This window comes from Somniosus microcephalus, unplaced genomic scaffold (genome assembly GCF_052327205.1).
Source record: "Somniosus microcephalus isolate GS21.2 unplaced genomic scaffold, FLI_Smic_1.0 unresolved_chr2, whole genome shotgun sequence".
NCBI classification, from domain to species: domain Eukaryota; kingdom Metazoa; phylum Chordata; class Chondrichthyes; order Squaliformes; family Somniosidae; genus Somniosus; species Somniosus microcephalus.
In genome coordinates this window covers 56,154,331-56,170,432 of record NW_028225180.1, presented here as the reverse complement: position 1 = coordinate 56,170,432, position 16,102 = coordinate 56,154,331, and the positions used below count along the sequence as shown (strand labels likewise).

Here is a 16,102-nt window from a genome sequence, read left to right as displayed (position 1 = left end):
GCACCTTCTCCAGGTTGGCGAGGTGATCACTATTAGTTTCGCCCGTGACCAGGATGTCGTCCAAATAACACTGGGGCCTAGAAATTGAGTTTGCGCTGCGCCAGGGCTTTAGCACCGGAAGTTAGCGCCGGCGCTAAGTCCCTTTGCGCGTGCCAAAAATTCAGTAGCGCCGCGCCCAAACGGCTGCCGGCGCTACTGAAGGGTTTTAGCGCCTGAAAACTGGCGCAACGCGCCGCATTGCGGCGCTATTCCGGCGCTGCGGCGCCCGCTGCGGTGCGGCAGGCTCGGGAAGTGCAGGCCTCCTCCTTCCGTTAAGGAGGAGCTGCCTGCAACCGGCCGCGGCCCACGCAAATCTCTTCAAAAATGATCCCGGCACCTCAGACAAGTGCCGGGCTTGCATCTGTTCCGGGGGGGAGCGGGGGGGGAGAGAGAGAAGTCCGGGGAGGGAGCTGCGGGCAGGCGGCTGGCGGGAAAGCGGCCGGCCACCGCGCCTCCTTAAAGCGCTGGCGCAGACTCCGGCAACACTCGTTTGCCGGAGTCTTAGTTGCGGCTGCCACTGGCGAGGCGGTCGCAACTGAATTTTTACTTGGGGCCGGGTTACCACGGCAACCGGGACGCTGCTCACACCGATGACGTCATCGGTGCCGGCGCAGCGCTACCGGTCTACCGCCGCGGAAGGGCCCCAGGCAATTTAGGAACCGGCACCAATTGCAGCGCTAGGCCCTCTAGCGCCGCAAAATCGGTGCTAAGGGCACTGAATTTCTAGGCCTGGGTCCCTGGAATCCCTTGCAGGACTTGATCCATTGCCCTTTGCCAAATAGCCAGAGCAGATGCTACCCCAAACACCAGCCGGTTGTATTGGTAGAGACCTTTATGAGTGTTGATCGTGAGGTATTGTTTCGAGGCTTCTTCTACCTCCATTTGCAAGTATGCCTGGGCCAGATTAATTTTGGTGAAGCGATTATCTCCAGATAGCGAGGCGAAAATATCCTCAATCTGTGGAAGCGGATATTGTTACGTGTGAAGGACTGGGTTCACTGTCACCTTAAAATCCCCACAGATGCGGACTTTCTTTGGTTCCACAGGCGTATTACTCAACTACCTCTTCATTACAGGAACGATGGGTGTAGCCCACTCGCTCCAGTCTACTTTCGACAGTACTCCTGAATGTTCCAACCCTTCCAGCTCTGCTTCGTCGGCTGGTCGGATCGCATAAGGCACCGGTCTGGCCTTAAAAAACTTTGGGCTTGCCTTTTCCTCTATTTTAATCGTTGCTGTTATGCCTTTTAGTGTTCTGAGTCCCTCCTGGAACACTTCTTGTGCGTCAGTTAGCATTTTTTGACAGTCGGCCAGGTGTGACGTCGTCATCCTTTTTGTCCTCAACCTTCAGTGCCTGTATGGAATGCCAATCTAATTGTATCTTCCGGATCCATTCACGTCCTAACAGTGGTGGTCCTCCATGTGGCAATACATATAGGTCCATTTTAGGTATTTCCTGGCCTTTGTATAACACTTTCACCCTTATTTTTCCTTTGGGGTCGACTTTTTGCCCCGTGTACGTCTTCAAGACAATCTCTGTAGCTTTCAAGGGTATATGTGAAAATAGCCGCTTGTAGTCCCTTTGGTTTATGACTGTTAGGGCTGATCCAGTGTCCAATTCCATTTTCACTTGGACTCCGTCTATCTTGAGTGTGACCCAGATAGTCTGGTGATCCTCCATTTTGATTACCTTATGTAGTTTCAGACAACCCAGCTCCTTGCTTCCGGAGTCTGTATCACTTTTCTGTTCGTCTGAACTACTGTCCATCACCTTATGTACCTTTTTGTACTTCTCCTGTGGAGATTTCTTGCTGCTGGTTTTCTTCCCTGACCTGCAGACTCTTGCTATGTGTCCTGCTTTTCCACACTGTCTGCACACTTGGCCCTTGAACCAACAATCCTTCTGGTCGTGTGTTGTTCTGCTGCAGCGATAACACTTCCCTGCTCCATATGACATTTCATTGGTGCATATTCTTGTGGTCTCCATTGTATCTCTGCAGCACCCCGTGCGGCTGCTTCGTGTGATACTGCCATGCTGAAAGCCTTGTCCAGCGTAAGATCCTTTTCTGATAGAAGCCGTTTCTGGGTTCCTTCACTTTGAAGCCCACACACAAACTTGTCCCTTAACGTAGCTGCTAGTCCCACTCCAAACTGGCAGTGTTTCGATAGCTTGCGCAGTTCCGTTAAGTACTCAGCATTACTTTCGTCTTTATGCTGGTTCCTTTTGTGGAACTTAAATCTTTCTGCTATCAGCAGCGGTGTGGGGTTTAAGTGGTCCTGTAGGATTTCCACTATGTTTTCGAAATTCTTATCCACTGGCTTCTCTGTGGTTATTAGGTTTTGCAGTAAGCCATTAGTTTTTGCATCCATGGAATTTAACAAAACCAGTGCTTTCTTAGCATCTGCCACTTCATTCGCCCTGCAGTACACCTCAATGCGTTCCACATATGTCGCCCAATCTTCGACTTCATTGCCGAACGCAATGATACTGCCACTCTTCGGCATCCCTGAGTTTGATTTAACTGTCTAAAATGGCATCTCCCGTGCTTTCCTTTCTTCCCGCGCTCGCGCTTCTTCTCCGCTGCGGCTTCTAAAATGGAATCTCCCATGCTCTCCCTTCTTCTCCGCGGCTCAATGGCGTCTCCCGTGCTCTCCCTTCTTCTCCCTGCGGACGTGGTTCAGCCCTTGAGCCCTGGCTGTGCTCTTCGCATTCTCCTGTGTGCCTTTCCCGTTGCCATCGCTCGGTCCTGAACCCGGCTGCTGCTTTACCCTCTCTCTCTCTGTTTTGTTTTTCCTTGATGCTGCTCGGTTTTCAACACCCGGCTGTGCCCTGTGCGCTTCACCCTCTCTCTTATCCCGTCGACGCTGCTCGGCTTTTTCTCTGCCATCGGTCGGCTCCTGCCGCCGCTGTCCAGGAAGGGTCTGTGCTGTACCTGTTGCCAGTCTGTTGCTGGATCATCGTGGCTGGGGAACCAAGCCCGGCTCTCAACAGCCTCCCCTGCGACGTTCACTCTCTGCCGGATGACTGGGCGGTTGCTCGTGGTCGACGCTCGTGCTTCTGGCCTCAACATGCTTCCACCACCCTCCCGGAGCGGATCCTTGACGTGAAATGCAGAGTTGCAGGTTGATTCGAATCGACCTCGTCGCCACTGTTGAATCCGTGATTCTTAAAGTATGATGTTTTCCAATAACTACACGGAGGTTGTAACTTAACAATCAACAGGTGTTTACTGGAGTAAGGTAGTCTCAAGACTGACAGTACAGAGGCATGCTCAAGGCTTATATACAGGTGTGGTCACTGCCGGTACTACTGTATACAGGAGTTGTAAAAGTAGTTCTCTCTTAAAGGTACATACACTACACTAACATTACTGTTGGTGACCCTTCACTTATATTCCTGGTGCTGACCCTACTCAAAATTACTGGTGGTGACTCTACTCTAACATTAATTGTGGTGAACCTACACTAACATTATTGGTGGTGACTGTATTCCAACATAACTGGTGGTGATCCTACTCTAACCGTACTGTTGGTGATCCTACTCTAAGATTGCTGGTGGTGATCCTACTCTAACCGTACTGGTGGTGATCCTACTCTAAGATTGCTGGTGGTGACTCTTCTCTAACATGAATGGAGGTGACGATACCCTAACATTACTCGTGGTGACCCTACTGCAGTATTGCTGGTGGTGTACCTACTCTAACATTACTGGTGGTGACTCTACTCTAACATTACTGGTGGTGACGCTAATCTAACATTATTTGTAGTGACCCTACTCTAACATTAATCGAAGATTAATGGTGGATACTCTACTCTAACGTTGCTGACGGTGACTTTACTCTAACATTACTGGTGGTGACCCTACTCTAACATTATTTGTAGTGACCCTACTCTAACATTACTGCTGCAGTCTATAATCTAAGATTAATGGTGGATACTCTGCTCTAACATTGCTGATGGTGACTCTACCATAACATTACTGGTAGTGATCCTACTATAACATTACTGTTGGTGATCCTACTATAACATTACTGTTGGTGACCCAACCCGAACATTACTGGTGGTATCTCTACGCTAACATTACTGGTGGTGACTCTACTCTAACATTACTGGTGGTGTCTCTACTCTAACATTACTGGTGGTGAACCTACTCAAACATTACTGGTGGTGACTCTACTCTAACATTAATGGTGGTGACCCGAATCTAACATCACTGGTGGTGAGTCTACTCTAAAATTACTGGTGGTGACTCTACTCTAACAATAATGGTGGTGACCCTACTCTAACATTAATGGTGGTGACTCTATTCTAACATTACTGGTGATGACTCTATTCTAACATTACTGATGGTGACCCTACTCTAACGTTAATGGTGGATACTCTACTCTAACATTACTGGTGGTGACTCTACTCTAACATTATTGGTGGTGACTCTACTGTAACCTTACTGTTGGTGACCCTACACTAACATTGCTGGTGGTGAATCTACTCTAACATTATTGGTGGTGACTCTACACTAACATTTCTGCTGGTGACCCTACTCAACATTGCTGGTGCTGACTCTATCCTAACATTAATTTTGGTTAACCTGTACTAACATTATTGGTGGTGACTGTACTCTAACATATCTGGTAGTGACCCTACTCTAACATTATTGGTGGTGACTCTCCTGTAACATTATTGTTGGTGACCCTACTCTAACATTGCTGGTGGTGACTCTTCTCTAACATTTGTATTGGTGATCCCACACTAACATTACTGGTGGTGAATCTACTCTAACATTATTATTGTTGACTCTACTCTAACATTAATTGTGGTGACCCTACGCTAACATTATTGGTGGTGACCCTACTCTAACATGACTTGAGGTGACCCTACTCTAACATTGTTGGTGGTGACTCTAGGCTTACATTAGTGGTGGCAAACCTACTCTAACATTATTCAAACAGTCAGTCTTAAATTTAAATGACCTTAGTTTCCTGAGTTCTATTTTCTTGCTTTCTATATTTTTTTCTCTGTCCTTTTCTCTGCAATTATTTTTTTCTATTATTTTGGTTTCACTTGTTCCTCGTGCTTACTCTCTCCTAAGTGTCCTTATTCGTGTTCCCTGTGTTCCCCTTGATAGCTGTGATAGCTCAAGTTCAAAGAATGTTTGAGGGAACCAAATTGCTAATTGAAAGTGAGCAACAAGTGCCCCCCAAAAAACTGGATCTCCTAAGTCAGAATTGCATAGAAGTTACAACATGCAATAGGCCCAACCATTCCATAAAGTTGATAAATAGCTCCTAATTACATGTGCCCACCGGGTTCCCATATCACTTTATCCCACTTTACTTGTTGTATTTGTTTATTGAATGTGGGCGTCGCTGGCAAGGCCAGCATTTATTTCCCATCGCTAATTACCCTTGAGAATGTGGTGCTGAGGTGCCTTATTGAACCGCTGCCATCCGTGTGTTGAAGTTACTCCCACAGTGCTGTTAGGGAGGAGGTTCCAGGATTTTAACCCAGCGATGATGATGGATCGGCGATATACTTCTAAGTCAGGATCGTGTGTGACTTGGGGGAACTTGGAGGAGGTGGCTTTCCCATGCGCCTGCTGCCCCATGTGGAAGATGTCGTGGGTTCAACCACCTATCTAATCTATTCATAACCGTTGACATTTTTAAACTTCATTCAATGATGTTGCCAGTTACTGCCCATCAAAGTAGTCATGAGAAGGTGATTTGAATAAACAATCTAGGTTGCCGGAGACATCCCGACGAGACGTTAAATCGATGCCTTCTCTGAACTCTTGGGTGGACGTAAAAAACCCCATGGTACTATTGAGTAGTCGAGCAGTGGAAATGTCCCCGGCGACCTCACCAATAATTATCCACGAATAACAACATTGAAACAGATTCTCTGTTGAATATTACATTGTGGGAGTATGATGTGCCCAAATTGGCTACCACATGTATTGCACTACAACTGTGACTGCACCTCAAAAGTACTGAAATAAAAACAGAAAATGCTGGAAATACTCAGCAGGCCAGGCAGCATCTGTAAAGACAGAAAAAGAGTTAACATTTCAGGCCGTTGTCCTTTTGTCAGAATTGGAAAAAAGCAGGACATGGAACAGATTTTTAAGCAAGCGTAGGGGCTGGGAAATGGGGAGATGAAAGAACAAAAGGGAATGAATGTGATAGAATGGAAGGCAGGAGAGTTTAAGAGACATTAAGAGATATTCAAGGCAAAAGGAGATAGGTTACGGGACAGGTTAAGAAACAAAGGAAGGCTCTAGATGAAGTGTAAATTGCGCTGGCAGAATGAAAGACGTCCATAGTGAAGGAGAAGGTAGGGGCCAGGAAAGTGGAAACTAGCGGAAGCTGAACGCCAACTCTCCGACACCTGCTCCTACTCCGCCTGGACCATGATCCCACAACCGAACAGTTTCCTGTCCCCAACTGCCTCCTTTTCACTATGGACGTACAATCCCTCTACACTCCACTTATTCCTTGAACAGAGGTCCAACCAGTCCCCATCCACCAGCGCCCTCCTCTGCCTGGCTGAACTTGTTCTCAGATTGAACAATTTCTCCTTTGTATCCACTCACTTCATCCAAATCAAAGGTGTCAGTATGGGAACCCGCATGGGTCCTAGCTATGCCTGCCTTTTCGTGGGGTATGTGGATCAATCTTTGTTCCAGTCCTACTCAGGTCCCCTGCCTCACCTCCTTTTCTGGCACATCGATGACTGCATCGGTGCCGTTTCCTGCTCTCGCCCTGAACAAGGTAATTTCATTCACTTCGCTTCCAATTTCCAGACTTCCCTCACCTTCACATGATCCATGTCTGACTCTTCCCTTTCCTTCCTCAACTTCTCCGTCTACATCTCTGGGGATAGGCTATTGACCAACAATCACTGCAAGCCCACTGACTCCGACAGCTACCTGGACTACACCTCTTCCCACCCCGCTTCCTGTAAGACCTCTATTCCAACATCACAGTTTTTCCATCTCCGCCGCATCTGCTCTGACAATGGCACCTTCCATACCAGTGCTTCTGACACTTCTTCCTTATTTGCTCAACTGCGGATTTCCCTCTACTGTGGTTGACACGGCCCTTGACCTTGACCGTTCTATCTCCTGCACCTCTGCCCTCACCCCTGCCCCTCCATCCCGGAACTATGATAGATTTCCCTTGTCCTCCCACCAGTCTGCACATTCAACAGGTCATCTTGTGTCATTTCCGCCACATCCAGCGTGATCACACCACCAATCACATCTTCCCCTCACCTTTCCTTTCAGCATAAGGTAGGGACAGCTCCCACAGCGACACCCTGGTCCACTCCTCTATCATCCCCAACACCTGTTCCCCTTTGCTCGGCACCTTCCCATGCAAGCGCAGAAGATGCAACACATGTCCTTATACATCCACCCTTCCCACTGCCCAGGGCCCCACCACCCCTTCCAGGTGAAACAGAAATTTACTTGTACTTCTTGCAATTTTGTATACTGTATTCGCTGCACACGATGCAGTCTCCTCTACTTTGGGCTGAGCAAACGCAGATTGGGTGACCACTTTGCCGAACAGCTCCGTTCAGTCCATATGGGGGCACCGAGCTTCAGTCACTTTAATTCACCGCTCCACTCCCAATCAGACCTCACCATCCTCGGCATCTTGCACTGTTCCACTGAAGCTCAGTGTAAGCTCGAGGAACAGCATCTCATCTTTCGATTAGGCACTTTACAGCCTTCTGGACTCAAGATAGAGTTAAATAATTTCAGATCATAACCTCGGCCCCTATCAAATATATATTTTATCGACACATTTTGCCTGTGTCTTGTTCTCCTCTCCCCCACATGGCAGCTGTCTTTCATTCTGCCAGCGCAATTTACACTTCATCTAGAGCATTCCTTTGTAGCTTACCCTGTCCAATTACTATCTCCTTTTGTCTTGAATATCTCTTAATATCTCTTAACCTCTCCTGCCTTCTATCTTATCACAGGTCTTCCCTTTTGTTCTTTCCACCCCCCCCTTTCCCAGCCCCTACGTTTGCTTAAAAATCTGTTCCTTTTCCAGTTTTTTCTCAGTTCTGACGAAGGGTCATCGACCTGAAACGTTAACTCTGTTTCTCTCTTCACAGTTGCTGCCTGACCTGCTGAGTATCTCCATCATTTTCTGTTTTTATTGCAAATTTCCAGCATGTGCAGTATTTGTTGTTCTCAAAAGTACTGAATTGGCTGTAAATTGCTTCGTGATATCCTGAGCTGTTGAAAGGCGCCTTATCAATGCAAGGCTTCCTTTGATAAGCATATAACACAAAGCTGCTCTCGGATTGTGCAGGACAGATTAAACAGTGAGCATTTAACGAATGGTGATATGACTGAGGAGAGCGGTACACTGAGCACTGTGGAGCAGCAAACAAACAAACAGAGAACTGAGCTACAACGGCGAATCAACATGACGTTTCAGGCTCTAATGCTGCAGCTGTGAAGTGCTCCAGTCAGGACTGACCATGGGTATTGAACTTATTTCGGGTCACTCATGTACAAAGGTCCCTTCCACTCCTGCGAGCGGGATTGTGGGAGGCCGCTAGGCCGCGATCCAGTGTCAGAGAGCTTGGCCACGAGGAAAGTGCAGCGTTAAGTCACACTGTTAAAACTTAATGGCGGTGCAGGAACATATAAAGATAGGAAAAGACCAGCTGGCCCAGCAATCCTTTTCCCACAGGCTTGTAGCATCAGAGCTTTCTACCTCCATGTGATCTCCTGGGAGCGGTAAAATAGTAGGAAAGAAACAGGGCCAATAACGGGGGAAAATCCTCTCCGACATGCTCAGGCGATCGAAACCAGTCCACAGCGGCCACGCGCACGTTAATAGTTAAATCATTCACATTTAATATGAGGCGATCTCTGGCCCATCCAACACCAGTCCCGCTCGCTGCTGAAGTGATGCAGAGAGTCAGCACATACCGCACAAACTGGCAACGCAATCCAAACACTCACTGCTCTCTGGGAAAGCCGAGCATCCAGACTATTCCTACGTTCGTGTATTTTAAATGCTTGTCCCCTGGCCCGCTTCATCCTCTCAAACTCAAATAACCTCAGAATAGACATTCTATACATGGCGTACATTATTTTATATAACTCTCAGGTCGCCTCTAAGATGTGGACCTGTGAAGTTAGGCAAGGTACGAGGGGTGGTAAACAAGGGTTATCTTAAGCAGGTTTAAGGGCACGGAGCATTCAAGGACCAGAGCTTGGACCATGTGTTAATGCTTCATACTTGTGCTGACTGATCACCGAATTGATATTCTGGGTTCGGGTTGGGCGGAAGACTGTTGAACAGTTCAAGTAGCAGCTGGAGGTGGTGATGGGATTGTGGGTTCCAGTGGATTGATCTGCTCGATGGATCGAACATCATTCCTCATCCACACTTATCTGAGTGAACCAGGGCTTCGCCAGAGTTGTGATCGCACAATGAAGAGGTTGAACATTAACTAGAGGATCGGTAGTTAGTGGCACTAACTGGCTAACAAGGGGTTTGAATATAACTAGTTAATGAATAAGGCAGCACCTCTAAGGATTAGCTATATTTTTATTAGAGTTTGATCTTAACTAGTTGTTGTTTTTGACAGAGGACTGAGCTACATTAATAGATTAATAGATATTTGTTATAGTTAGTTTGAGACTGTACATGGAAAGTTTATTCCTGGATTGTAGTTTTGCGATTTCATTAGACACCGTGGCCTAGAAATTCAGTTGGTTGCGCCAGCCGCTAGCGCCTTAGGAGGAGTAGATGTCGGGCACTAGGCGGGTAGCGCCTGGGCGCAGCGTGAACTGCGCCTCACCCCAACTTCACTCGAGATTTAGCGGCGGCGCAAAGTCTTTGCACGCGCTCAGCTGCGCGCGCAGATCATGACGTCATTTCCTCGTTCAACGCCCTTTGTGCGCCCCCAACCGGAACTTCAGTGGCGACACCCCATTGTGCGCCTGGCGCCCCTAGCGACTGTTAGAGTGCAACGGTGCTCAGCCGATGTGGGGCGTGGGGGACGCAAATTAAAGGGCATTCCTCCTGCAATATAAAAGGCTGCCATTTCGCAGCACACCTTCTTGTAAAACGGATCTTTGGAGAGAGACCAAGGTAGATAGCTTTCTGCTTTGGCCCAACACTCGGACAGGTACCTCTGGCTTCAGGCCACAGCTTTCCACTAGTCTTTGCCTTCATTGACATCTCATTGTTTGCCAACATATTATGTGGGCTGCAATGGGTGTCAACGCTGGCTTTCTCAATTACATCCAAAGGGCTCACAGACGCCGTGAGAGAGTGGCAGCCCTGGCTAGACGGAGAGGGGGCAACAGGCGTCGGCAAAGGAGGCCTTACCCACACAGGGTATACCGCCAGCAGTTCTCCTATCTCAACATGTCTGAGGAGCAGTGTGTTCGGAGGCTGCGATTCAGAAGGGACGTGGTCACAGAGATCTGCCAGCTGCTTGGCGGTGATCTGCAGCCACAGCTGAGGAGCAGGGCGTCTCTGTCGGTGGCAGTGAAGGTGATGGTGGCTCTGAACTTCTATGCCACCGGCTCCTTCCAATCCGCTACTGGGGACATTGCAACATCTCCCAGTTCGCCATGCATTGCTGCATCCAGCAGGTGACCAATGTCCTTTTCAAAAGGAGACGTCAGTTCATCTCCTTCTCCATGGCCCTTGCCAAGCAGCAACAGCGTGCAATGGGCTTTGCAGCATTCGCGGGCTTCCCCATGGTGCAGGGCGCCATTGACTGCACGCATGTGGCTTTGCAGGCACCTCTGGAGAATGCCGAGGATTACCGCAACCGGAAGGGCTACCATTCGCTGAACGTCCAGCTGGTGTGACCACAGGCAGCTCATCCTAGCTGGCAATGCCCGCTTTCCAGGCAGCAGCCACGATGCCTTCATCCTGCGACAGACTTCTGTGGCAGACATGTTCCAGGCACAGCCTCACCCACGAGGATGGCTTATCGGGGACAAAGGCTATCATTTGTGTACCTGGCTGATGACACCGCTCCGTGCGCCCAGCACCCCTGCTGAAGAGGGATACAACGAGAGCCATCAAGTGACCAGGAACATCATCGAACAAACAATCGGCGTCCTGAAGCAACGGTTCCGCTGTCTGGATCGTTCCAGTGGAGCCCTCCAGTATTCGCCAGTGCGAGTCTCCCATTTCGTGGTCGTTTGCTGCATGCTGCACAACCTGGCTATCCGCAGGACTCAGCCACTGCCAGCACAGATTGGAGGACCACCTGAGGAGGAGGAGCAGGAGGAGGAGGAGGAGGACCAGCACAGGAGGGAGGCACAAAATGCAAGGGCCGCCCGTCGCTGGCTTATTGAATGTCAGTTCTAGGCCCCCTCTCAGGGATTGGCTTGTGCCAATGTCAGCAGATGAATGTAGCCGCTCCACAAGCCCTCAGCCGAGCAGGGCAACCAGGACTTAACCAAAAAACCATGCACACTGCAATTTAACAACAATAATTTATTGAAAACCTCTGCCCTTCCCACATTACATGCTCATGTGGAGAAGCCTCATCCAAAAACACAAAACTACCAGTCTCGGCCTTACAAAAAGAAAGAAAGACACCAGTCTCGGCCTTACACAAAGAAAGAAAGACTCCAGTCTCGGCCTTACACAAAAACAACTGCACCACTGTCAGCCTTACAACAAGCACCAGGCATTTGTGCATACCTCTACTTTTTGCCCTGCGAGGGCGATGCCTTGCGCATCCTTGCCTGGCCCCTGCCCGCCCTGCTGCTCCTCCTCAATGGGAGCCCAGTGGCTGCAGCAAGGCTGGGGGAAGGCTGCTCAGGGGCAGATGGCGAGACGGCAGATGCCCTTGGGGGACGGCCTGCACCAGCTCTGGCCTTGGAGTGGCCGGCTGCTGACTGCTCCAACTCTGGCTGGGTGGCAGCAGTCTGTCCAGCAGCTCGTGGCAGCTGCAATGGCGGAGTGGCAGTGTCGGCTGCAGGAATGGTGGCAACCTGGCAGATCGCAGGTGCTCGCTGGTCGCCTGACACATTGGCACTCGCACGGGCCAGCACTGCAGCATGTGCAGCAAACAGCTGAAGGACAGACTGCTGGGCTGCTGCTGCGCAGCGAGTGCCCTGGCGATGCCTGGCTGATCCAGCGAGGGTGGCAGCAGTTAGTGCACGTGTGGCCCTGGTCTGCGTCCGAATGACACCAGCCAGTGAATGGATGGCACGACTGAGCACTTGGCTAGAAGCCGACTGTGCTGCCGCGAAGTCCTGCTGACTCCTGGCCTGTGCTGCCGCGATGTCCTGCAGACTCCAGGCCTGTGCTGCATTGATTTGTTGCAGACTCCTGGCCTGTGCTGCACTGAATTGTTGCAGACTCCTGGCCTGTGCTGCCCCGAATTCCTGCACACTCCTTGACAGTGACTCTATGGAGTCAGGCATCCTTGCCACTGCAGCCATGAGCTCAGTGTGCCTGCGCTCAGCCTGGATGGCCATTTCCTCTAGGAGGCGCACCTCCTCTGCGCTCACCGTCGCAGTACTGGAGGCCGCACTCACCCTCTGGGGAGAAGTCCGCCGAGCTTCCCCACCTCTCCCGCGTTGCTGCAGGCCGCTGGGCGCCGGAGTTTCACTCTCCTCCGACCCTTCCCCCCAGCTACCCTCCAGGGAAGACGTGTCCCCTACATCGCCATGGGCTGGCGCGGCTGAGGGTGGCACTGATGGGCCGGCTTCCTCTTCCTCCTCCTCGTCTTCTGAAGGGCTGACAGTGGCAGCTTGAGGGCCTGCCTCCTCACCTGGCGATTCACCATCTGAAAGCAGGAAGGCACAAGGGTAGCTTTAGAGTGAGGACAGGGCAGCAGCGAGGGAGGCATGAGTGGTGCCATTCACCGCATTGGTCGGACAGTGGCAAAGGATGCTGATCTGATGCGCAAGTGGAACAAGAGAGGTCCAAAGGTGATGCCCTTACCATTGGTGCCCAGAACAGGGCCGGCATCTCCACTGGCGACGGGGCCAATCAGCCGGCCTCCCATAATGCGCTCCACATGCTGGTCAAGGTCGGAGAGCTCTTTGAGGTCAGGACGGCCTCCCCCGGTCTCAGTTCGGTTGCGCTGGTTGTGCGCAACCTTGGCCTGCAAGAGAAAGGACGGCCTCTAAGTACAGTCTGAAGCCCTGATCTTGTCTGCACTGCCTCCCATGGTCGAATAGCTAGTACAGTGTGTAGCCCTGATCTTGTCTGCACTGCCTCCCATGGTCGAATAGCTTGGACAGTGTGTAGCCCTGATCTTGTCTGCAATGCCTCCCATGGTCGAATAGCTTGGACAGTGTGTAAAGTGCTGAATGTGCAATTGATTTTCATGCCAGTCCCATAGCTGCTGGATGAGGGCTGGCCATTAGGGCTTTCAGGTCCCTTTGCCCATAATGTGAGGTGCACATGCAGGGATGAGGAGGACACTGGAAAGGGTACTCACCCTGACAACCCGAGTGAGGTCGTTGAACTTCTTCCGGCATTGCACAGGAGTCCTGGCAACCACGCTGTTGGAAGACACCCTGTTGGACACCTCCCTCCGGGCTTTCCGGTAGGCGCTGGGAAGCGGCCTCTTGCCACCTTCTGGGAACAAAACATGGCGCCTGCACTCCACTCCGCCAACCAGCACCCTCAGGTCACCGTCGCTGAAGCGCTGCGCTCTCTCCCTGGCCTTCTCCATAGTCCTGGGCATTGCACAGGTGAAGCTGAAGTGGTCAGGCCTAGGTTGAGGGCTGCAGTGTGCAGGGCGTGGCAGGCAAACAAATCCACCCTCCCCCTTTAAGAGCTGACCGGCGCCAGAGTGTCTGCCGTCAATCAAGAACTCGCCGCACCTGCGCTGCGCCCAGCCTCGGGGCTATCGCTCAGCACCGCCGGCTTAGCGCCTAAAGATAGTCGTGCATTGCCTGTTTTTGCGCAGCAGCAACCTCTTGGGGCGATGCGACTGAATATCGGTGAAGGGGGCGCGACTTTGCGCCGGGCGCAAACTTTAGTGGCCGCCCGGCTTTACCGCCCCAAAAGTGGCTATACTGAATTTCTAGGCCCGAGAGTTTAACCAAGCCTTCAAACATAATGGCCTAGAAATTCGGCTCGGGTGGTGGTGAAACACGAGCGGTATCGGATCGGCTGCCCGTTGTACGCGGTGCCTGATATTCAGTTCGAATGCCGTCAACTGAATATCAGGCGCTGCATATAACGGGCGGCCGATCCGATACCGCTCGCTTTGTGCCACCGCCCGAGTTGAATTCCTAGCCCACTGACCCTGGAGAATCAGGAAACAAGGTAGTTCACTGAAGATGGTAGTGATGGGCCACGGAAATCCAATGCGACAGGATGTGGGAGGCGAGGCGACATTTTAATGAACTTGTTAAGCGTCTGTTGGTAATATTACATTTCATGATTTCTGAATTTGAAAATCCACTCAGGTAGTGTTTCTGTTTGCCTGGTTTGCAATCAGACTCACTCCTCATAATACACATCCACTCAGGATTCTACACCGGCTACCAACACCGCTCGCCGGTAGACGGTCTGCTGATTGCTCAGCCGGTGGTGAGCCTACATTGTTCTGCAGGGCCTGTGAAATGAAGTTGGAAGCGCACTGCCGACCAACGACAGACTACCCCTCATCTCCCAATAAAGAATACGATGGCTGGTCACTCAGAGTGTCCTGGATTATAGCAGAGCCTGTCTTACCACATATTGTGGGACTGGAGTCAGATGTAGTCCAAACCCGATAGGCATGGCAAGTTCCCTAATCTGAAGTGAGGTTAGTGAATGTTTGTTATATAAATCCAGCAGCCGCCATGATCATTTGTGAGGCAGAAAATTATTTCATTCTGTTTAACAACTCACCATGGTGAGATTTCAATTCAGAACCTCTGGGTTTCTAGTCCTGTACCGCAACCACTTCACTATCACCCACTTCATGATCTGTGCCTTCTTTGTTTCCCTTATTTGCTGTTTTCTACATTCTGGAGAATAACTCTTCCCAGGTTCTGTTCTACCGGCGTGGGTGACCTCTGGTACCTGGTGTGATTAGTGACTCTCCATATTTGAACCAAGACACTGTGCATGGGCTGGCATTTCTTTGTTGCAGTCTGATACAATGGAGCCCATTCTTTCCCCTCACCTTACCCGCACGTGCAAGGAGTCAATATCCAGTGATGAACTATGGGAGTCAGTCGCTGATTGGCCCTTCATGAACCGGGGCCCATCCAGTAAAGTTGCAGCGTCCAGTGAACCCCGGCTGAGAGTAGCTCAAGCAGCAGAGCTTGTGAACAAGTTTTTACCGTCATAGGTTTCAGCCCCACACCTTTCAGTGCACTCACCCATCCATTGTGGTCATTTATTGGGCATTATTGACAGACACTCCTAATATCGGATATCTTCACTCGTTTTTTGTCTGCTGGTGAACAGGCCGATCTGATCTTTGTCTTCTTTGATCCGATGGGCCAGGCCCTTTGTAAACAGTCACTGAACGTGGTGGAAAATTTGACCGAAAAACACGGCGCTAAACTGAAGTTCTATCTGAGCAAAGCTGATGAAGCTGGTCATGAGAGTGACAGACAGCTAGAGACGGAGTTCATTTTATTTCACCTGCGAGTCCCCTTTGTGGATTTCCAAATTCCGTGATTTGATCACGGTGCCCAGTTAGAATTTGCCACCAATTAATAAAAGGCAGATGTGATGTGGAATCGATGCGTACAATGAGCCGCCAGAAACATCGCCCCAAATCTGTGCTCCCACACATAAACTAAGGTGTTCCTTTTGAATGAGCGCATTGTACTGTAAAAATGTCCCACCCAACTCATTAATTGGATTAGGGTGTGTAGAGGCGACTGGTTCCCCATTTTAAAGTCATACATATTGTCCATATTTTGATATAATTCCTTGATTTGATATTGAAACTTATAATTACGCAGTAAATCTTGCTGTAATTTGGGAAGTTGATTTTGTTGAGGGTTCTTGCACTTTTCCCTGCTGGAGAAGCTCAGGAGCAGGGAGAAACAAACACGAGATGCTACAGCATCACCACTGGTGGGGCATAGTTACAG

The 16,102-nt window shown here is 50.2% G+C and overlaps 1 pseudogene; it reads left to right on the top strand.

Moving 5' to 3' along the window:
- The window catches only part of LOC147092669 (uncharacterized), a 38,707-nt pseudogene that overhangs the window by 8,861 nt on the left and 13,744 nt on the right, over nucleotides 1-16,102 (top strand).